Raw genomic sequence first — 24,406 nt, 5'->3', positions numbered from 1 at the left:
CTCTATCCACATCTGTAACTTTCCCGTAATTCCATGGGCTCTTATCTTGTTAAGTAGCCTCATGTGTGGCACCATCTCAAAGGCCTTCTGAAAATCTAAATATACAACATCCACTGCATCTCCCTTGTCTAGCCTACTTGTAATTTCCTCAAAAAATTGTAATAAGTTTGTCAGGCAGGATTTTCCTTTAAGGAATCCATGCTGAGTTCTGCCTATCTTGTCATATGCCTCCAGGTACTCTGTAACCTCATCCTTGACAATCGACTCCAACAACTTCCCAACCACCGATGTCAAGCTAACAGGTCTATAATTTCTTTTTTGCTTCCTTGCCCCCTTCTTAAATAGAGGAGTGACATTTACAATCTTCCAGTCTTCCGTAACCATGCCAGAATCTATCGACTTTTGAAAGATCATCGCTGATGTCTCCGCAATCTCCACAGCTACTTCCTTCAGAACACGAGGGTGCATTCCATCTGGTCCAGGAGATTTATCTACGTTTAGCCTATTCAGCTTCCTGAGTACTTTCTCTGTCATAATTGTGACTGCACATACTTCTCTTCCCTGCCACCCTTGAGTGTCCGGTATTCTGCTGATGTCTTCCTCAGTGAAGACTGATGCAAAATACTCGTTCAGTTCCTCCGCCATCTCCTTATCTCCCATTACAATTTCTCCAGCATCATTTTCTATCGGTCCTATATCTACTCTCACCTGTCTTTTACTCTTCATATACTTGAAAAAGCTTTTAGTGTCCTCTTTGATGTTATTTGCTAGCTTCCTTTCATAATTAATCTTTTCCCTCTTAATGACCTTCTTAGTTTCCTTTTGTAAGCTTTTAAAAACTTCCCAATCCTCTGCCTTCCCACTAATTTTTGCTTTCTTGTATGCCCTCTCCTTTGCTTTAACTTTGGCTTTGACTTCTCTTTTCAACCACGGATGCATCCTTTTTCCATTCGAAAATTTCTTCTTTTTTGGAATATACCTGTCTTGCACCTTCATCACTTCTCACATAAACTCCAGCCACTGCTGCTCTGCCGTCTTTCCCGCCAGTGTCCCTTTCCAGTCAACTTTGGCCAGTTCCTCTCTCATGCCACTGTAATTTCCTTTACTCCACTGAAATACCGACACATCAGATTTCAGCTTCTCTTTTTGAAATTTCACAGTGAACTCAATCATGTTATGATCACTGCCTCCTTCACCTCAATCTCATAATCACCTCCGGTTCATTACACAATACCCAATCCAGTACAGCCGATCCCCTAATGGGCTCAACAACAAACTGTTCTAAAAAGCCATCTCGCAGACATTCTACAAATTCTCTCTCTTGAGATCTAGTGCCGACCTGATTTTCCCAATCCACTCGCATGTTAAAATCCCCCACAATTATCATAACACTGCCCTTCTGACAAGCCTTTTCTATTTCCAGTTGTAATTTGTAGTCCACATCACTGCAGCTGTTTGGAGGCCTATAAATAACTGCCATCAGGGTCCTTTTACCCCTGCAATTTCTTAGCTCAACCCATAAAGATTCTGCACCTTCTGATCCTGTATCACCTCTTTCTAATTATTTAGTATCATTTCTTACCAATAAAGCCACGCCTCCCCCTCTGCCTACTGATACACCGTGTATGCTTGGATGTTCAGCTCCCAGAGACATGCATCCTTTAGCCAGGTCTCAGTGATGGCCACAATATCATACCTGCCAATGTGTAGCTGTACGACAAGATCATCCACCTTATTCCTTATGCTGTGTGCATTTAAGTATAACACCTTAAGACCAGTATTTGGTACTTTTTGCTTTGATTTCACTGCAACTTTATTGCACTGCAACTCTTCTTCTAACTGAAAATAAAATGAGTATCCTGTTTTATATTATTGGCTAGTTTGCCCTCATATTTCATCTTTTCCCTTCTTATAGCTTTTTTAGTTGCTCGCTGAATCAGACTGAAGCGTGTGGGCCATGTGCTTGCTGAAAGATCAGGGCTGTTCTCCCAGTCCCCCGGCATAAGTTCCCTCTAATTTTTTTACAGCTGTGCAGCCAAGCCATTGGTCTGAGTGGGAAATTTTTCCACGGCCTGATCACTGCACAGCACTTTAGATGTTTCTTTGTAATGTGCCTACTATGAATATTTAGAATGAAAATGTAAAATCAAATAATTGGATTTTATTTATTAATGAAAGATATAAAGAAATACACTACACAAAGTCAATCATCCACATTTCATAAACTTTTTGCTATTTGTCTTTATTCCAGCTGCGGGGTTAAGGCTATGTGTACTGGAGCATTTCAGCTACTGCAAAGTCACACACCAGCGCAACTGAGAGGGAACAGGTACCCTTCACTACTTCCCTCCACACTGCACAGGTGCACAGCCATGCAGTGACTACAGCGCTCCTGTGCACCTTGTCTTTGTTGCCACACAGCTGGAATTCTCTTTTAATAAATGTACTGTGCAGTTTTCAGGACGTATAAAAAAAATCGTGCTCAGAGCAATGGTTGGTCTACGTAACTTTAGGAAAATCAGAGGGAACATTGTTCCTCGCCCAATGTCATCATATCACAGACCCAGAGAGTCACACAGCCCTACAGCCCAACTCATCCATGCTGACCAAAATTTCCATCTAAGCTAGTCCCATTTGCCCATGTTTCAAAGATCAAAGTTCAAAGTCAATTTATTATTTAAGTATGTATATGCTATTGCATACTACCTTGAGATTCATTTTCTTGAAGACAATTACAGGAAAAAAACACAGCACAATAGAATTTCTGAAAAACTACACACAAAGACTGACAAACAGCCAATATGCAGAAAGAGACATATATGCAAAGAAAAAATAATGCTGAGACAATGTCACTGTCAACTGTAGCTCTTCATGGACATCAGAGCAGAATGAGGCCATCTGGCCCATCGAGTCTGCTCCACCATTCCATCATGGCTGATTTACTATCCCTCTCAACCTCAGCCTTATGTCTTCTCCCTGTAACTTTTGAAGCCCTGACTAATCAAGAACATATCAACCTCCACTTTAAATATCCCCAATGACTTGGCCTCCACAGCCGTCTGTGGCAATGATTCCACAGATTTTTTACTCTCTGACTAAAGAAATTCCTCCGCCCCATGGATGCTGCCTGACCTGTTGAGTTCCTCCAGTATTTTGTGGGCATCACTGACAACATGAATTGTGAAGAGTTCTTGAAGCTGAGGCTGTGGGGCGTATAATCAGTTCAGAGTCATGGCAGTTGAGGTTGTCCATGCCAGCTGAAGCACCTTCAATTACTCCAAAAGACTGAGGTTTGGTAAAATACTGAAAGGCTTTTATTCGCTGTACAATACGACCTCCACAGTGAGTGTCTGCCCCCGGACTGAGGGGGAGGGGCAAGGTGAACACCTTTATACAGGACTCTGTGGGAGGAGCCACAGGGGCAGTCAGCAGAGGGGCGTGTCCAGACAGGTAACTGAGTTACAACATATATACATGGTTTACCACACCAGGTCAGTGGTTTGATGGTTGTAGGGTAATACTGCTCTTGACCTAGTGGGTCTGTACCTCCTGCCTCATCGTAGTAGCAAGGAGAGGGCATGGTCTGGATGGTGAGAGTGTCTGATGGATGCTGCTGTCTTGTGGATGTATTCAGTGGTGAGGAGGGTTGTCCCTGTGAGGAACTGGGCTGTGTCCACCATTTTCTGTTTGTATCCTTTTCCGTTCAAAGGCATTGGTGTTTCCATACCAGGCTGTGATGCAGCCGGTTAAGATACTGTGCTTCTACAGAAGTTTGTCAAAGCTTTTGGTGACATGCTGAATCTATATACTTTATTTTATACTTTATACTGTATTGTCGCCAAACAATTGATACTAGAGCATACAATCATCGCAGCGATATTTGATTCTGCGCATTCCACTTTCTGGATTACAAATATTAAATATTAAAAATAGTAAAAATTAGTAAATATTAAAATTTTAAATTATAAATCATAAATAGAAAATAGAAAAATGGAAAGTAAGGTAGTGCAAAAAAACCGAGATGCGGGTCTGGATATTTGGAGGGTACGGCCCAGATCCAGGTCAGGATCTGTTCAGCAGTCTTATCACAGTTGGAAAGAAGCTGTTCCCAAATCTGGCCGTACGAGGCTTCAAGCTCCTGAGCCTTCTCCCGGAGGGAAGAGGGATGAAAAGTGTGTTGGCTGGGTGGGTCGTGTCCTTGATTATCCTGGCGGCACTGCTCCGACAGCGTGCGGTGTAAAGTGTTGGTCCACCAAGTTTCTTCTAATCGACATTAGCAGAGCGGACTCGATGGGCCAAATGGCCTAATTCTGCTCCTATATCTTATTGTACCGCCTTCAACCACATCAACCACTCGGCCCAACTAGTGACTACCCTCCAGGTGAACCATTTATCCCTCAGGTCTTCTTAAAATCTTGCTCCTCTCACCTTAAACCCCTGCCCTTTAGTTGTTTTGTTTCCTTTCTTTGGGAAAAAGACTGCATCCAAAGTACATTATCTGGCCCTTCCACCAGGATGATCAATTGGGTATCCCTCTCCCCCATGGTATCCATACCATCCATCTCACAGTCTGTATGGGAGGAGGTACAGGAGCATCAGGACTAGGACTGCCAGACTGGGGAACAGCTTCTTCCCTCAGGCTGTGAGACTGATCAATATCCTGCCTCCTCCGAGGTCTCATCGCTACGACAGCGAGCTCTTTACTGTTTACCTGTGCTGTGCGCTACAAGCGTTTTGAATTATATTTTATTAACTTATTTATGGTAATACTTTGTTTTATGTTCTGTGGGTGCTCCATGATCCAGAGGAACGTTGTTTCGTTGGTTGTATATATTACAGTCAGATGACAATATACCTGAACTGAACCTGAACCTTAGACTCATTTTCAAGGACTGTAAAACTCATGATCTCAGTTTTTTTTATTTACGCAATTGGCCCTGTTTTTCAAATTGGCTGTAAGTTTTTGTTTAGGTATAGGTTTTCATAAGTTTCATTGTGGTTCTTTGCCTGCAAGAAAATGAACCACAAGGTAGTTTATGGTAATATAAACCTCAAGGTAACGAACACCAAAGTAGTTTATGGTAACATATAAGTACTTTGAAAATAAATTTGACTTTGATTTTGACTTTGAGATGGAGGCAGAAAGATCCGGGAAAGGGCAACAGTTGTCAGAAATGGTCTGTGTGAATTTGAAATGCCCTCTCCTCCACATATGCTGTCTGACCCACTGAGTTCATCCAGCAGCTTGTTATTTTCTGCATCTGCATCATATGGGCATCCATTGATGGTTGTGTAAAATGTCTAAATCCTGAGATCTCGCTTGGCTCTGTACTGAGCAATCCCTGCGTATCATTTAAAATAGAACTGTACAGCACAGTACAGGCCCTTCAGTCCATGGTGTGCCAAACCTTTAACCTACTCCAAAGCCATTCCAACCCTTCTGTCCCACATGGCCCTCCAATTTTCTATCGTCCGTGTGCCTTTAGGAAGTTTATTAAATGCCCCTAATGCATCTGCCTCTACCATCACCCCTGGCAGGGCATTGCACACACTCTCCACTCTCCGTGTAAAAAAAATCTTACTTCTGATATCTCCCTATACAGTATTCTCTGCACCCCCCACCACCCGTATTGTATATTAGCTATAGACTGCAACTAGCGGGGCACTGTCTACACCACCTCGAGCTACCCGCCAGCCTAGTCATCATATGGGAGCCCAAGCACGGGAGGATGAACCCTGGGCGCCCTCCCAAGGCTATGGTCAACACGCTCCTAGAAGACAGTGGTGTGGCTAATGTAGATGAACTGAACATTCTGATGAGGGAGAGGGAGAAGTGGAGGATCCGTCATCGTGCCCTACGCCGGCCCCCTATGCCTGAGTCAATGTAGTAGTAGTAGCAGCCCTAAGCTAAAGTCTCTGATTGTCCACTAATCTCTAGTATAGTGGGTCTCACACCACCAGGTTGGGGAATAGTTATTACCCTTCAACCATTGGACTCCTGAACAGCATGGATAACATAGAAAAGACATAAAAATCCGACAACACAATACAGGCCCTTCGGCCCACACAGTTGTGCCGAACATGTCCCTACCTCAGGAATTACTAGGCTTACCAAAAGTCCTCTAATTTTCTAAGCGCCATGTACCTCTCCAAAAGTCTCTTAAAAAACCCTATCGTATCTGCCTCCACCACCGTTGCTAGCAGCCCATTCCATGCACTCACCACTCTCTGAGTAAAAAAACTTACCCCTGACATCTCCTCTGTACCTATTCCCCAGCACCTTAAACCTGTGTTCTCTTGTGGCAACCATTTCAGACCTGGGAAAAACCCTCTGACTATCCACACGTTCAATGCCTCTCATCCTGTTACACATCAGGTCACCTCTCATCTTCCGTCACTCCAAGGAGAAAAGGCCGAGTTCACTCAACTTATTCTCATAAGGCATGCTCCCCAATCCAGGCAACATCTTTGTAAATGTCCTCTGCACCCTTTCTATGGTTTCCACATCCTTCCTGTAGTGAGGCAACCAGACTGAGAGTACTCCAAGTGGGGTCTGACCAGAGTCCTATATACAGTAGCTGCAGCATTACCTCTCAGCTCCTAAATTCAATTCCACGATTGATGAAGGCCAATACACCGTATGCCTTCTTAACCACAGAGTCAACCTGTGCAGCTGCATTGAGTGTCCTATGGACTCGGACCCCAAGATCCCCCTGACCCTCCACACTGCCAAGAGTCTTACCATTAATACTATATTCTGCCATCATATTTGACCTACCAAAATGAACCACTTCACACTTATCTGGGTTGAACTCTATCTGTCACTTCTCAGCCCAGTTTTGCATCCTATCAATGTCCCACTGTAACCTCTGACTGCCCTCTACATTATCCACAACACCTCCAACCTTTGTGTCATCAGCAAACTTACTAACCCATCCCTTCTGTTCCTCATGCAGGTCATTCATAAAAATCACTAAGAGTAAGGGTCCCAGAACAGACCCCTGAGGCAGTCCACTGGTGACCGGCCTCTATGCAGAATATGACCCATCTACAACCACTCTTTGCCTTCTGTGGGCAAGCCAGTTCTGGATCCACAAAGCAATGTCCCCTTGGATCCCATGCCTCCTTACTTTCTCAATAAGCCTTGCACAGGGTACCTTAATCAAATGCCTTGCTGAAATCCATATACACTACATCTACTGCTCTACCTTCATCAATGTGTTTAGTCACATCCTCAAAAAATTCAATCAGGCTCGTAAGGCATGACCTGCCTTTGACAAAGCCATACTGACTATTCCTAATCATATTATACCTCTCCACCCTCTGTTTCTGTCACTGAGCTAATCTTGGATCCAATTTACCAAAACTACACTGCTATTTCAGGAAGCAGTGGTAGATAGGGGAAGTGAAACTACTGGGAACTGGCTCATAAGAGGAGATGGAGCCTAGGGCCGGTTAGTCATTGAACCACAGGGCAGGATTGAAGGGCCGAGTAGTTTTTTGCTGCTGCTACTTTCTTGTTGTCACAGGAGGTGGCAGATGCTGGAATCTGGAGCATCACTTAAAATGCCAGAGGAACTCAATAGGTCAGGTAGAATTTGTGGGAGGAAAATGGACAATCATTGCTTTGGGTTAAGATTCTTCATCAGGACTGCTTCTATAGACTGGAACTTCTGGTGAAGAAGAAGTGGTCAAGATCGGGAAACTGAAAGTAGTTAAAGTGGTGGAGAACATGTGAGGTGTCCCAGAAATATGTAGGTGGGAAGGGACTGGACCAAGAGGCACATGATGTTAAGGTCTCAGGAAATAAGTTCTGTAGGGCAAGATCAGGCAGAAGCAATGGATCTACCAATGCAGTCTTGCTGGTGTATCTTTGGTAGCAGGTAGAAATAGGCCATACTAGGTTGGTCCTAATGAAGGTACAGAGTTTAGAACCGAGACATCAACTATCCATTGTGCCTCAGAGATATTGCCTGATTTGCTGAGTTCCTCCAGCAATTTGTTTGTTGTTCCTGCTTGTTCGTGATCACCTGGACATCTATTCATGATGTTTTCAAAAATGTCATTATTTCATCTTTAAATATTTGCATTGATCTAGCCTCCACAGTCCTCCAGGGTCAGGGTTCCAGGAGATTCGGCAGTACCTCTAATTCCTGTGAAGATCTTGCACTGCAGTCTGTGGTCAAGCCTGCTGCAGTTACGCAGAGAGCCCAGGCTGAGGCCTGCGGTGAGCAGGAGAGCAGAGGCCCTGCTAATCTCCTGAATGAAATAGGGCCTGGAACCAGTGGGGCAAGCTTTGCTGTTTGTGGTCACCCTCACCCAGAAATGCTCTGCATATTGATGAAATCAGTCAGTTTTGGGATTCCAGAGCAGTGCGTAAAGTAGACAAAGAGTTGCCATCACAATGCTTAGCATTGAAGACATTGTATGATACTAGAGGAAGGTGTTCTGCTCTCTGTTCCCATGATCAACAGACCAAGAAAAACAAGCAACTATTCTGATAAGCATCAGTGTCAGGAGGTGGTTGGGGGAGAGGTCCTTGCCAGCCTCTATACAACAATGCCTAGCCTGTGTAACACCATCCATCAGTGAACAAGTGATTAACCAAAGCACACAAAGTAATACAACAAAGTACAGTGTATACTGCAATCTCAGGTGCCAGAGGGTAGTCAGGCCAATCCTGTTAAAATCTACTCACCCATCATCTCTCTCTCTCTCTCTCTGTCTCTCACTTTTCTCCCTCTCCCTCCCCGTCCCCCTCCCCCTCCCCCTCCCCCTCTCCTCCTCCCCCTCCCCCTCCCCCTCCCCCTCCCCCTCCCCCTCCCCCTCTCCTCCTCCCCCTCCCCCTCCCCCTCCCCCTCCCCCTCCCCCTCCCCCTCCCCCTCCCCCTCCCCCTCCCCTGCAGATCCCAAGCTGACAAAGGTGCAGGCAACAGTTCTGCTAATGGGCCCTCCTGAGGCCATGCAACACAAACTATTTCACTCTACCTCTGTGATTAACCAATCCCAACCCATTTCCTCACAGTCTCCCCTCTACCTTTCACCCATCACTGTCTCCTACTCCCTGAGCAATGCTTCTAAATGGCATCACCAGTTTGTCCATCCCCACAAATCATTTTGTTCCAAGTAGAGAATTGGGAGCTTTTAAAATCCAACAGAAGGCAACTAAAAAAACCATAAGGAGAGAAAAAATGAAATATGAGGGTAAGCTAGCCAATAATATAAAAGAGGATACTAAAAGATTTTTCATATATGCAAAGAGTAAAAGAGAGTTGAGAGTGGATATCAGACCACTGGAATATAATGTTGGAGAGGTAGTATTGGGTAATGGGGCCAAAGAAATGGCAGAAGAATTTATAAGTAATTTATACCAGTCTTCACTTAGAAAACACTAGCAGCAATACAGAAATTAGAGTGTCAGGGAGCAGAAGTGAGTGTAGTTGCTATTACTAAGAAGAAGGTGCTTGGGAAGCTGAAAGGTGAATATAAGTCACTGGACCAGATGGACTGCACCAGACGGTTCTGAAAGAAGTAGCTGACAAGGTCATAGAGGAAGAAGTAATGATGTTTCAACAATCTCTATATTCGGGAGTAGATCTGGAGGACTGGAAAATTGCAAATGTCACTCTACTCTTCAAGAAGGGAGGGAGGGAGGGAGAAGAAAAGAAATTACAGGCCAGTTTTCCTGACTTCAGTGGTTGGGAAAATGTTGGAATCGATTATTAAGGATGAGGTTTCGGGATACCTGGAGGTGCGTGAGAAAGTAGACCAAAGCTAGCCTTTAGGGGAAATCTTGCCTGACAAATCCATTGTTATTCTTTGAGGAAATAATAGGCAGGAGAGACAAAGGAGAGTCAGTGAATGTAATTCACTTAGGTTTTCAGCCACACTTGAGGCTGCTTAACAAGGTAAGAGGCCATAGTATTACGTGAAGGATAGCAAGACAGCATGAATAGAAGACTGGCTGACTGGCAAAGGCTGTGTGTGGATAAAGGAGGACTTCCCTGGTTGGCTGCTGGTGAGTCGCAATGTTCCACAGGGGTCGGTATTAGCACGGCTTATTTTCATATAAAATATCAAAGAATTTGATGACAGAATTAATAGTTTTGTAGCCATATTTGCAGACAATACAAAGATAGGTGGAGGGCAGGGAGGGTGTTGAAGAAGCAGAGTGGCTGGCGAAGGATTTAGACAGATAGGAAGAAAGTGCAAAGAAGTGGAAGCAGACTATAGTGTAGGGAAGCTTAAGATCATGCCCTTTGGTAGACAAGATTTTCAAAATGGAGAGAAAATTCAAAAATCAGAGGCGCAAAGGGACTTGGGAGTGCTTGTGTTGGTTTTGACTCCTATCAGCCACAGTTGCAGCATCCTGCCCTTCGAATACTTCTTCTTCTTTGGGATATTTCTATCCTACGCCTTGTGAATTGTCCCCAGAAATTCCAGCCTTCATTCGTCATCCATCTGCCATCATCCCTGATAGTGTTCTCTTCCAATCAATTTTGGCCAGCTCCTTTCTCATGCCTCTGTAATTTCCCTTGCTCCACTCGAATACCGATACATCTGACCTTAGCTCCTCCTTCTCAGATTACAGGGTGAATTCTATCATATTATGATCACCGCCTTCAATGGTTCCTTAAGCTCTCTAATCAAATTTGGTTTGTTGCGCAACACCCCATCAAGAATAGTTGATCCCCTTGAGGCTCTACCACGAGCTGCTCTAAAAAGCTATCTCTACAAATTCCCCTTCAGGTGATTCAGCACCAACCTGATTTTCCTAATCTACCTGCATATTGAAATCCTCCATGACTATGCTAACATTGCTCATTTGACATGCATTTTCTATCTCCCATTGTAATTTATAAACCACTGTTTGGAGGTCTATATATAATTCCCATCAGGCTCTTTTTAGCTTTGCAGTTTCTTAACTCAACCCACAATGAATCTACACCTTCCAATCCCATGTCACTTCTTCCTAATGATTTTATTTCTCACCAACAGAGCCACCCCACACCCTCTGCCTACCTGCCTGTTCTATCAATACAATGTGTACCCTGGACATTAAACTCCCAGCTGTAATCTTCTTTCAGCCATGATTTAGTGATGCCCATGCCAATCTGTAACTGTGCTACAAGATCATCTACCTTATTCCATACTGCGTGTATTCAAATATAACACCTTCGGTTCTGTATTCACCCTTTTCAATTTTGTCCCCTCTTACATTGCAATTCATCCTGTTGACTGAAATTTTGCCCTATCATCAACTTCTCACTAGCCGTCTCACTACACACTGCCTGGGTTTGTAAATCAACTACCCCGTCACTCTGGTTCCTATCTCCCTGCCAAATTAGTTCAAACCCTCCTGAAAAGCTGTAGCAAACATACCCAGAAGAATACTGGTCCCCCCTGGGTTTAGATGAAACCCACACCTTTTGTACAGGCCATACCTTCCCCAGAAGAGATCCCAATAATCCAGAAATCTGAACCCTTACCCCCTGCACCAGTTCCTCAGCCATGCATTCACCTGCAAAATCATCCTATTCTTACCCTCACTGGTGCGTGTCATGGGCAGCAAACCCGAGATTACTACCCTGGAGGTCCTGCTTTTCAGCTTTCTATCTCGCTCCCTAAAATCTCTTTTCAGGTCCTCCTCACCTTTCCTACCTGCATGATTGGTGCCAATATGTACCAAGGGGTAAGGCTGCTCACCCTACCCCCCGGGAATGCCATGAACACAATCTGAGACATCGCTGACCTTGGCACCAGGTAAGCAACATACTATCTGGGTGTCAGAGTCTTGTCTCTGTTCCTCTGACTAGGAATCTCCTATCAGCACTACAGACCTCTTCACCTCTCAGCTCTTCTGAGCCACTGCACCAGACTCAGTGCCAGAGACCTGGTCACTGTGACTCACCCTTGGTCAGCCGTCTTCCTCAACAGTATCCAAAGTGGGATACTTATTACTGAGAACTTGAGAGGAAAGATGTAATGCTGAAGTTGTATAATGCATTGGTCAGTCCACACTTGGAGTATTGCGAGCAGCATTGGGTCCCTTATCTAAAAAGATGTGCTGGCATTGGGGGCGGGCGGGGGGGGGGGGCGCGTCCAGAGAAGGTTCATTTGAATTATTCTGGGAATGAAAGGGTTAACAATTTTTGATGGCTCTGTGGTTTTGAAGAATGAGTGAGGATCTCATTGAAACCTATTGAATATTGAAAGGCCTAGATGGAGCGGATGTGAAGAAGATGTTTCCTATGGTGGGTGTCTAGGACCAGAGGATGCAGCCTTGGAACAGAGGGATGCCCATTTAGATCAGAGATGAGGAGGAAGTTATTTTGCCAGGGGGTGATGAATCTGTGGAATTCATTGATCTGGATAGCTGTGGAGGCCAAGATATTGAGTATATTTAAAGCGGAAGTTGATAGGTTTTTGATTAGTCAGAGCCATAATTACGGGGAGAAGGTAGAAGAATGGGGTTGAGGAGGAAGATATATCAGCCATGTTGGAGTGACAGAGCAGACTTAGTCTTAGTGGCCTAATTCTACTCCTATGTCTTATGGACTTATGAAGAAGGTGTTCAACTTTGTTGTCTTCATCAGCGTGGGCACTGGGTGTAAAAATCAGGAGAACATGTTGCAGCTATATAAACTTAGGTTCAGTCACACTTGGAGTATTATGTGCTGTTCTGGTCATTTGCTACAGAAGAACGAGGAGGTTTTGGAGAGGGTAATAGAAGTTTATAATATTATCAGAGGCATAGATAGTCAGTTGTGTTGGCGCGTGGCCAAGTGGTTAAGGCATCCGTCTAGTGATTCGAAGGTTGCTAGTTCGAGCCTTGGCTGAGGCAGCGTGTGTGTCCTTGAGCAAGGCACTTAACCACACATTGCTCTGCGACAACACCGGTGCCAAGCTGTATGGGTCCTAGTGCCCTTCTCTTGGACAACATCGGTGGTGTGGAGAGGGGAGACTTGCAGCATGGGCAAATGCCGGTCTTCCATACAACCTTGCCCGGGCCTGCGCCCTGGAAATCTTCCAAGGTGCAAGTCCATGGTCTCATGAGACTGACGGATGCCTATACATAAAAAGATAGTCAGAATCAAACTGATAGCCTCAGGGTCAAAATGTTATACACTAGAGGGCATATGTTTAAGTTGAGGGGGAAAGTTTAAAGGAGGTTCACAAGGTGAGTATTTGTTTTACACAGAGGGTGGTGGGTGCCTGGAACAGACTCCCAGGGGAGGTGATGGAAGCAGGTATGATAGTGGTGTTTAAAAGGCATTTAAAGGGACATGAAAACAGGAGGGAATAGAGGAATACAAAACTATGTGCAGATTTAACATGAGGTTCTGCAGATGCTGGAAATCTGGAACACCACACACAAAATGCTGGAGAAACTCAGCAGATTGGGCAGCATCTAAGGAGAGGAATAATCAGTCAATGTTTTGGGTCGCGACAGCACGGGAATTCTGGGCTGAAAGATCTGCTCTTGAGCATACTTCTATGTCCTACGTGCAGATTTTCAGCACAATGAGTTAATATCTTCACAAAGAGGAAGCTTTGGTCACAATTACCTCAAGGGCACTTTATCCAAATATCAGTGCAAGAGTTGAAAAGGCGAAAGAGAAGTTAATTTTTAACTATATACTAGATGACTAATGAGGCCGAGTTCAGCCCATAGCAACAGCTGAATTAAATCCAAGGCCACATATCTGATGGAGGTGACTTCTGGGTCAGGTTCTCCTTAAACATAGTGATTTGTTTGAGCAGGAAATCTTAACTTGTGCTAACAATGAGTCAAGCCATATATTCTCTTGTACTGCTGAACCAGGGACATTAGTTGTGGCAACTGTGTTTTATGTTTGAATTTAATAGGTTGAAGAGGGGTCAAGCTGACCCACAACTACAAACCAGGGGTCAATCTCAGCCATTGCTTTAAGAGCAGGTTCTGACTCAAGTTTTACAGCAATCTTCTGCAATGGAACATTGCCTACAAGGGCTGCACAGGTTGAAGCCTCTTACCTGATGCATGCTCTACGAGGTAGATATGCAGCTGAGAAGATGAGCTATTATTGATATTGGGATATGGATCTCAAATTTCAGCTAAACTCTCAAACAAGTTTGTAACCTTAGTCACTTCAGGACATGTGCTCTCTTAATTAACAAAGGTCCTAGATATTGTTCTAGTTGGTTTTGCCTCTATTTTCTCCCTTGCAACAGTCTCAGCCAAATGACAATGACTCAAACATTTCTAGCCACAGAGAGTGCCTTAGGTCAGGAGGCCCATCAGTGAGCTGGGGAAGGGAGCAACTCTACTGTGTGTGTCCTCAAGAGGCAGTTCCTCAAGGAGGTAGCGTCCATTTCCAAGGATCCTCGCCACCTGGGCACAAGCCCTCTTCTCTTACCACCGTGGGGGAGGAGTTGAAATGCACACTCAGTGATTCAGAAAAAGCTTCTTTCCCTCTACCATCAGGTTATTGAACAATCCATAAACCCATGAACACCACTTTGCTAATCCTCAGCAACACACACAAAATACTGCAGGAACTCAGCAGGTCAGGCAGCACCAATGGAAAAGAGTAAACAGTTGATGTTTCAGGCCAACACCCTTCTTCAGGACTGGAAAGGAAGGGGGAAGAAAGCAGCATAAAAAGGTGGGGGGAGTGGAAGGAGGACAGCCAGAAGGTGAAAGGGGAAGCCAGGTGGGTGAGAAAGGTAAAGGGCTGGAGAGGAAGGAATCTGATAAGAGAAGGAGAATGGACCGTGCGAAAAAGAGAAGGAGGAGGGGCACCAGGGGGAGGTGATAGACAGGTGAGAAGAAGGAAAATGCTAGAGGGGAAAACAAGAAGAGAGGAGAGGGAGAGAATTTTTTTTAACCAGAAGGCAAACTCAATATTCATGCCATCAGTTTGGAGGCTACCCAGACAGGAAATAAGGTGTTGCTCCTTCACCCTGAGGGTAGCCTCATCGTGGCACAAGAGGAAGCCATGGACCGACATGTTGGAATGAGAATGAGAATCAGAATTAAAAAGTTTGGCCACCGGGTAGTTCTGCTCTTGGCAGATGAAGTGGTGTAAAACGAAGCAGTCCCCCAATTTATGATAGGTCTCACCAATACAGAGGAGGCCACATCAGGAGCACCAGACACAATAGACAACCCCAGCGATTTGCAGGTGAAGTTTTGCCTCACCTAGAAGGATTGTTCGGGGCAAGAGTAGAGGTGAGATAGGAGGTGAAAGGGAAGATGTAGAAATTAGGCCATTTGCAGGGCTGAGTGCTGGAGGAAACTTAGTGGGTAGGGATGAGTGGACAAGGGACTCGAGGAGGGAGTGATCCCTGCAGAAAGAGTTGAGTTGGGGGTGGGGGTGGTAAAAGATATGCAGGATTCCTTTGGAGATGGCAGAAGTAGCGGATACAGCCCAGACCATCACGGGTCAGGCCCTGCCCTCCACTGAGCACATCTCCATGAAGCATTGTCGCAGCATCCACCAGCAGGGAACCTACCGCCCAGGACATGCTCTCTTACTGCTGCTACAATCAGGGAGAAGGTACAGGAGCCTCAGGAGCCACACCGCCAGCTTCAGGAACAGTCATTAACACTTAGCCATCAGGCTCTTGAACCAAAGGTTGCCCCATCACTGAAATGTTCCCACAAGCTACGGACTCGCTTTCAAGGACTCTTCATCTCATGTTCTTGATATTGTTTGTTTGTTTGTTTATTTATTTATTTATGCATGCTTTCCCAAGTTTGTTGTCTTTTGCACACTGGGTGAACACTCAAGTTGGTGCGGTCTTTCATTGATTCTATTATGGTTATAACTCTATTGTGGATTTATTGAGTATGCCTGCAAGGAAATTAATCTCAGGGTTGTAAATGGTGACATACTATGTCACTTTGATAATAAATACACTTTGGACTTTGAAAAGGTAGAACATGTTGAACAAACTATCCAAGAAGGAGATTAGTTCTAACGGAACCACCCAGCTAACCATGCTGATGGGTCTGTGCACAACTAAGCTCAGGTTTTATCAGAGCCCTAAGACCAGAAAGGAACCTGCACTCTGTATTTAGAAACTTTGCAGTGAATTGTGTCCAAGGAGCAAGAAGCTGTCAGTGTAACGCTTTACAGTTCCAGCTGTACATCCGGGGTTCAGTGCCCTTTCCTGTCTGTAGGGATCTTGTACGCTCTCCCCATGACTGCTTGGATTTCCTATGGATACTCTGGCTTCCTCTCTCACAGAAAACATACAAACATAGAAAACTTACAGCACAATACAGGCACTTCGGCCCACAAAGCTGTGCCGAACATGTCCCTACCTTAGAACTACCTGGGCTTTACCCATGGCCCTCTATTTTTCTAAGCTCCATGTAGCCATCCAGGAGTCTCTTAAAAGACTCTATCGTTTCCATCTTCACCACTGCCACCGGCAGCCCATTCCATGCTCTCACCACTCTCTGCGTAAAAAACTTACCCCTGACATCTCCTCTGTACCTACTTCCAAGCACCTTAAAACTGTGCCCTCTCGTGTTAGCAATTTCAACCCTGGGAAAAAGCCTCTGACAATCCACACGATCAATGCCTCTCATTATCTCCTAAACCTCTATCAACTCACCTCTCATCCTCCGTCGCTCCAAGGAGAAAAGGCCGAGTTCACTCAACCTATTCTCATAAGGCATGCTCCCCAATCCAGGCAACATCCTTGTAAATCTCCTCTGCACCCTCCCTATGGTTTCCACATTCTTCTTGTAGTGAGGCGACCAAACTGAGCACAGTACTGCAAGTGGGGTCTGACCAGGGTCCTATATAGCTGCAACATTACCTCTCGGCTCCTAAACTCAATTCTATGATTGATGAAGGCCAATGCACCATTTGCCTTTTTAACCACAGTGTCAACCTGCACAGCTGCTTTGAGTGTCCTATGGACTTGGACCCGAAGACCCCTCTGATCCTCCACACTGCCAAGAGTCTTACCAATAATACTATATTCTGTCATTATATTTGACCTGCCAAAATGAACCACTTCATACTTATCTGGGTCGAACTCCATCTGCCTTTTCTCAGCCCAGTTTTGCATCCTATCAATGTCCCACTGTATCCTCTGACAGCCCTCCACACTATCCACAACACCCCCAACCTTTGTGTCATCAGCAAATTTGCTAACCCATCCATCCACTTCCTCATCCAGATCATTTATAAAAATCATAAAGAGTAAGGGTCCCAGAACGGATCCCTGAGGCACATCACTGGTGACCGACCTCCATGCAGAATATGACCCATCTACAACCACTCTTTGCCTTCTGTGGGCAAGCCAATTCTGGATCCACAAAGCAATGTTCCCTTGGATCCCATGCCTCCTTACTTTCTCAATAAGCCTTGCACAGGGTACCTTAATCAAATGCCTTGCTGAAATCCATATACACTACATCTACTGCTCTACCGTCATCAATGTGTTTAGTCACATCCTCAAAAAGTTCAATCAGGCTTGTAAGGTGTGACCTGCCTTGGACAAAGCCATGCTGACTATTTCTAATCATATTATACCTCTCCAAATGTTCATAAATTCTGTCTCTCTGGATCTTCTCCATCAATTTACCAACCACTGAAGTAAGACTCACTGGTCTATAATTTCCTACGCTATACCTACTCCCTTTATTGAATAAGGAAACAACATCCGCAACCCTCCAATCCTCTGGAACCTCTCCTGTCCTCATCGATGATGCAAAGATCATCGCCAGAGGCTCAGAAGTCTCCACTCTCGCTTCCCTCAGTAGTCTGGAGTACATCCTGTCCGGTCCCGGAGACTTATCCAACTTGATGCTTTCAAAAGCTCCAGCACATCCTGTTTTTTTAATATCTATATTCTCATCTTTTCAGTCCACTGCAAGTCATCCCTATAATTACCAAGATACTTTTCCGTAGTGAATACTGAAGCAAAGTATTCATTAAGTACCTCCGCTATTTCCTTCAGTTCCATGCACACTTTTCTATTGTCACACTTGATTGGTCCTATTCTCTCATATCTTATCCTCTTGCTCTTCACATTTTAGTGTAAACTCCACACAGTCACAGTCAGAATGTGTAAACTCCACACAGTCACAGTGAGAATGTGTAAACTCCACACAGTCACAGTCAGAACGTGTAAACTCCACACAGTCACAGAGAGAAGGTGTAAACTGCAAACAGTCACACTGAGAACGTGTAAACACCACATATTCACAATGATAATGTGTAAACTCCACACAGTCACAGAGAGGACATATAAACTCCACAGAGAGAACGTGCAAACTCCACACGGTCAGAGTGAGAACGAGTAAACTCGACACAGTCACAGTGAGAACGTGTAAACTCTTACAAGTGAGAACTTGTAAGCTCCACACAGTCTTAGTGAGAACATGAAAACTCCACACAGACACAGTCCAAAAGTGTGATCTCCACACAATCACAACGAGAACATATGTTCTCCACACAGACACAGAGAGAATGAGTAAACTGCACATAGTCACAGAGAGAACGTTTAAATTCCACACAGTCACAGCAAGAGCATGTAAACCCCAGAGATGTACATGGAGAAAGTTTAAACTCCACACTGTCACAGTGAGAACGTGTAAACACCACACATTCACAATGATAATGTGCAAACTCCACACAGTCCCAGAGAGGACATGCAAACTCCGCATGGTCACAGAGAAAACGTACAAACTCCACACGGTCAGAGTGAGAACGAGTAAACTCGACACAGTCACAGTGAGAACGTGTAAACTCCACCCAGTAACAGTGAGAACGTGTAAATTCCACACGGTCACAGTCAGAACATGTAAACTCCACACACTCACAGTGAGAACATGAAAACTCCACACAGTTACAGTGGTAATGTGTAAACTCCACACGGTCACAGAGAGAACGTGGAAACTCCACACAGTCACCGGCAGATCGGGTAAACACACAGTCACAGTAAGAACATGTAAACTCCACACATTCACTATGATAACCTGTAAATTCCACACAGTCACACAGAGGGCATCTGAACTCCACACGGTCACAGAGAGAACGTGTAAACTCTACACAGTCACAGTCAAAACGTGTGAACTCCACACACAGTGAGAACATGTAAACTCCACACTGTCACAGTGAGAACATGTAAATTCCACACGCTCACAGTGAGAACATGAAAACTCCATACAGTTGCAGTGATAACGTGTAAACTCCATACAGTCACAGTGAGAGCGTGTAAACACCACACAGTCACAGTGAGAACGTGTAAACACCACACATTCACAATGATAATGTGCAAACTCCACACAGTCCCAGAGAGGACATGCAAACTCCGCACGGTCACAGAGAAAACGTACAAACTCCACACGGTCAGAGTGAGAACGAGTAAACTCGACACAGTCACAGTGAGAACGTGTAAACTCCACCCAGTAACAGTGAGAACGTGTAAATTCCACACGGTCACAGTCAGAACATGTAAACTCCACACACTCACAGTGAGAACATGTAAACTCCACACAGTCGCAGTGAGAATGTGTAAATTCCACACGGTCACAGTCAGAACATGTAAACTCCACACACTCACAGTGAGATTGTGTAAAGTCCACACTGTCACAGTGAGAACTTGTAAGATCCACACAGTCATAGTGAGAACATGAAAACTCCACACAATCACAGTCTGAAAGTGTGATCTCCACACAATCACAGCGAGAACGTGTGTTCTCCACACAGACACAGAGAGAATGAGTAAACTGCACATAGTCACAGAGAGAACGTTTAAATGCCACACAGTCACAGTGAGAACATGTAAACACCAGAGAGTAACATGGAGAAAGTTTAAACTTCACACAGTCACAGTGAGAATGTGTAAACTCCACACGGTCACAGTGAAAATGAGTAAACTCAACACAGTCACAGTGAGATCGTGTAAACTCCATCCAGTCACAGTCAGAACGTGTAAACTCCACACGGTCACATTGAGAAAGTGTAAACTCCACATTGAGAATGTGTAAAAATTGGGTCAAAATGACAATGTGTAAACTCTACTTGCTCACATTGAGAACGTGCAAACTGCTCACAGTCACAGCGAGAATGTGTAAACTCCACACGATCACAGTGAGAAAGTGAAAACTCCACACGGTCATAGTGAGAATGTGTAAACTCCACACAGTCACAGTCAGAACGTGTAAAATCCATCCAGTCACAGTCAGAATGTGTAAACTCCACAGAGTCACAGTGAGAACGTGTAAACTCCACATTGAGAATGTGTAAAAATTGGGTCAAAATGACAATGTGTAAACTCCACTTGCTCACAGTGAGAACGTGCAAACTGCTCACGGTCACAGCGAGAATGTGTAAACTCCACACGGTCACAGTGCAAACGTGTAAACTCCACACGGTCACAGGGAGAACGTGTAAATTCCACACTATCTCTGTGAGAACGTATAAACTCCACACGGTCACAGAGAGAATGTGTAAACTTCACACAGTCACAGTGAGAAAGTGTAAATTCCACACGGTCACAGCGAGAATGTATAAACTCCACACGGTCACAGTGAGAACGTGAAAACTCCACACTGTCACAGTGAGAACTTGTAAGCTTCACATGGTCACAGGGGGAACATGAAAACTCCACACGGTCACAGTGAAAATGAGTAAACTCAACACAGTCACAGTGAGATTGTGTAAACTGCACACGGTCACAGTGAGAACGTGTAAACTCCACAGAGTCACAGTGAGAACGTGTAAACTCCATCCAGTCACAGTCAGAATGTGTAAAATCCACACGGTCACAGTGAGAACGTGTAAACTCCACACAGTCACACTGAGAAAGTGTGAACTCCAAATTGAGAATGTGTAAAAATTGGGTCAAAATGACAATGTGTAAACACCACTTGCTCACAGTGAGAACGTGTAAACTGCTCACGGTCACAGCGAGAATGTATAAACTCCACACGCTCACAGTGCAAACGTGTAAATTCCACACGGTCATAGTGAGAACGTGTAAATTCCACACTATCTCTGTGAGAACGTATAAACTCCACACAGTCACAGAGAGAATGTGTAAACTTCACACAGTCACACTGAGAAAGTGTAAACTCCAAATTGAGAATGTGTAAAAATTGGGTCAAAATGACAATGTGTAAACACCACTTCCTCACATTGAGAACATGTAAACTGCTCACGGTCACAGCGAGAATGTGTAAACTCCATACTATCACAGTGCGAACGTGTAAATTCCACACGGTCATAGTGAGAACGTGTAAATTCCACACAGTCTCTGTGAGAAAGTGCAAACTCCACACAGTCACAGAGAGGACATCTAAACTCCACATGGTCACAGAGAGAAAGTGTAAACTTCAGACAGTCACAGTGAGAAAGTGTAAATTCCACACGGTCACAGTCAGAACATGTAAACTCCACACGCTCTCAGTGAGAACGTGAAAACTCCACACGCTCTCAGTGAGAACGTGTAAACTCCACACAGTCACAGAGACACCGTGTAAACTCCACACAGTCACAGTGAGAAAGTGTAAACTTCACATGGTCACATTGAGAAAGGGTAAACTCCACACGGTCACTTTGAGAACGTGCAAAAACATGGTCACAATGACAATGTGTAAACTCCACTTGCTCACAGTGAGAACGTGAACTCCACACAGACAAAGAGAGAACGTGTGGACTCCATACAGTCACACTGGGGATGTGCAAACTCTGCATGGTCACAGTGAGAACATGCAAACTCCACAGGGTCACAGTGAGAACGTGTAAACTCCATACGGTTACAGTGAGAACGTGTAAACTCTACACAGTCACAGTGAGAACGTGTAAACTCCACGCAGTCACAGTAAGAACGTGTAAATTCCACAAGGTCACAGTCAGAACATGTAAACTCCACACACTCACAGTGAGAACGTGAAAACTCCACACAGTTACAGTGGTAATGTGTAAACTCCACACGGTCACAGAGAGAACGTGGAAACTCCACACCGTCACAGTCAGAACGTGTAAACTCCACACGGTCACAGTGAGAATGTGTAAACCACACAGTCACTATCAGAACGTACAAGGTCCACATGGTCACAGTGAGATTGTGTAAAATCCATACTGTCACAGTGAGAACCTGTAAGCTCCACACAGTCATAGTGAGAACATGAAAACTCCACACAGACACAGAGAGAATGAGTAAACTGCACATAGTCACAGAGAGAACGTTTAAATTCCACACAGTCACAGTGAGAACGTGTAAACCCCAGAGAGTAACATGGAGAAAGTTTAAACTCCACACAGTCACAGTGAGAATGTGTAAACTCCACACAGTCACGGAGAGAAGGTGTAAACTGCAAACAGTCACACTGAGAACATGTAAACACCACACATTCACAATGATAATGTGCAAACTCCACACAGTCCCAGAGAGGACATGTAAACTCCACACGGTCACAGAGGGAACGTACAAACTTCACACGGTCAGAGTGAGAACGAGTAAACTCGACACAGTCACAGTGAGAATGTGTAAATTCTACACAGTCACAGTGAGATCATGTAAACTCCACACAGACACAGTGAGAATGTGTAAACTCTACACAGTCACAGTAAGATCGTGTAAACTCTACACAGTCACAGTAAGATCGTGTAAACTCCACACAGTCACAGTGAGAACGTGTAAAATCCACACAGTCACAGTGACAACGTGTAAACCAAACAGTCACTGTCAGAACGTATAAGGTCCACATGGACACAGTGAGATCGTGTAAACTCTACACTGTCACAGTGAGAACTTGTAAGCTCCACACAGTCATAGTGAGAACATGAAAACTCCACACAGTCACAGTCCGAAAGTGTGATCTCCACACAATCACAGCGAGAACATGTGATCTCCACACAGACACAGATAGAAGTGTAAACTGCACGTAGTCACAGAGAGAACGTTTAAATTCCACACAGTCACAGCGAGAACATGTAAACCCCAGAGAGTAACATGGAGAAAGTTTAAACTTCACACAGTCACAGTCAGAACATGTAAATTCCACACGGTCACAGTGAGAATGAGTAAACTTGACACAGTTACAGTGAGAACAAGTAAACTCCACACAGGTCAAGGAGAACAGGTAAAATCCACACAGTCACGGAGAGAAGGTGTAAACTGCAAACAGTCACACTGAGAACGTGTAAACACCAGACATTCACATTGATAACATGTAAACTCCACACAGTCACAGAGAAGACATTAAAACTCCGCACGGTCACAGAGAGAACATGTAAACTCTGCACAGGCAGAGTGAGAACGTGTAAACTCCACACGGTCACAGTGAGAATGTGTAAAATCCACACGGTCACAGTGACAATGTGTAAACCACACAGGCACTATCAGAACATACAAGGTCCACATGGTCACAGTGAGATTGTGTAAACTCCACACTGTCACAGTGAGAACTTGTAAGCTCCACACAGTCATAGTGAGAACATGAAAACCCCACACAGTCACAGTCCGAAAGTGTGATCTCCACACAATCACAGCGAGAACATATGTTCTCCACACAAACACAGAGAGAATGAGTAAACTGCACATAGTCACAGAGAGAATGTTTAAATCCCACGCAGTCACAGTGAGAACATGTAAACCCCAGAGAGTAACATGGAGAAAGTTTAAACTCCACACTGTCACAGTGAGAACGTGTAAACACCACACAGGCACAGTGAGAACGTGTAAACACCACACATTCACAATGATAATGTGCAAACTCCACACAGTCCCAGAGAGGACATGTAAACTCCGCACGGTCACAGAGAGAACGTACAAACTCCACACGGTCAGAGCGAGAACGAGTAAACTTGACACAGTCACAGTGAGAAAGTGTAAACTCCACACAGTCACAAGGAGAACAGGTAAAATCCACGCAGTCACGGAGAGGAGGTGTAAACTGCAAACAGTCACACTGTGAACGTGTAAACACCAGACATTCACAATGATAACGTGTAAACTCCACACAGTCAGAGAGAGGATATTAAAACTCCGACGGTCACAGAGAGAACGTGTAAACTCTGCACAGACACAGTGAGAACGTGTAAATTCCACACGGTCACAGTGAGAACGTATAAACTCCACAGGGTCACAGTGAGAACGTGTTAACTCTACACAGTCACAGTGAGAACGTGAAAACTCCACGCAGTCACAGTGACAATGTGTAAACTCTACACAGTCACAGTGAGAACGTGTAAACTCCACGCAGTCACAGTGAGAATGTGTAAACTCCACGCAGTCACAGTGAGAACATGTAAATGCCACACGGTCACAGTCAGAACATATAAACTCCACACGTTCACAGTGAGAACGTGAAAATTCCACACAGTTACAGTTGTAACGTGTAAACTCCACACGGTCACAGTGAGAATGTGTAAACTACACAGTCACTATCA

The sequence above is a fragment of the Mobula birostris genome, chromosome 23 (assembly GCF_030028105.1).
Source record: "Mobula birostris isolate sMobBir1 chromosome 23, sMobBir1.hap1, whole genome shotgun sequence".
Classification (NCBI taxonomy): domain Eukaryota; kingdom Metazoa; phylum Chordata; class Chondrichthyes; order Myliobatiformes; family Myliobatidae; genus Mobula; species Mobula birostris.
Note: the sequence above shows the minus strand (reverse complement) of the source record.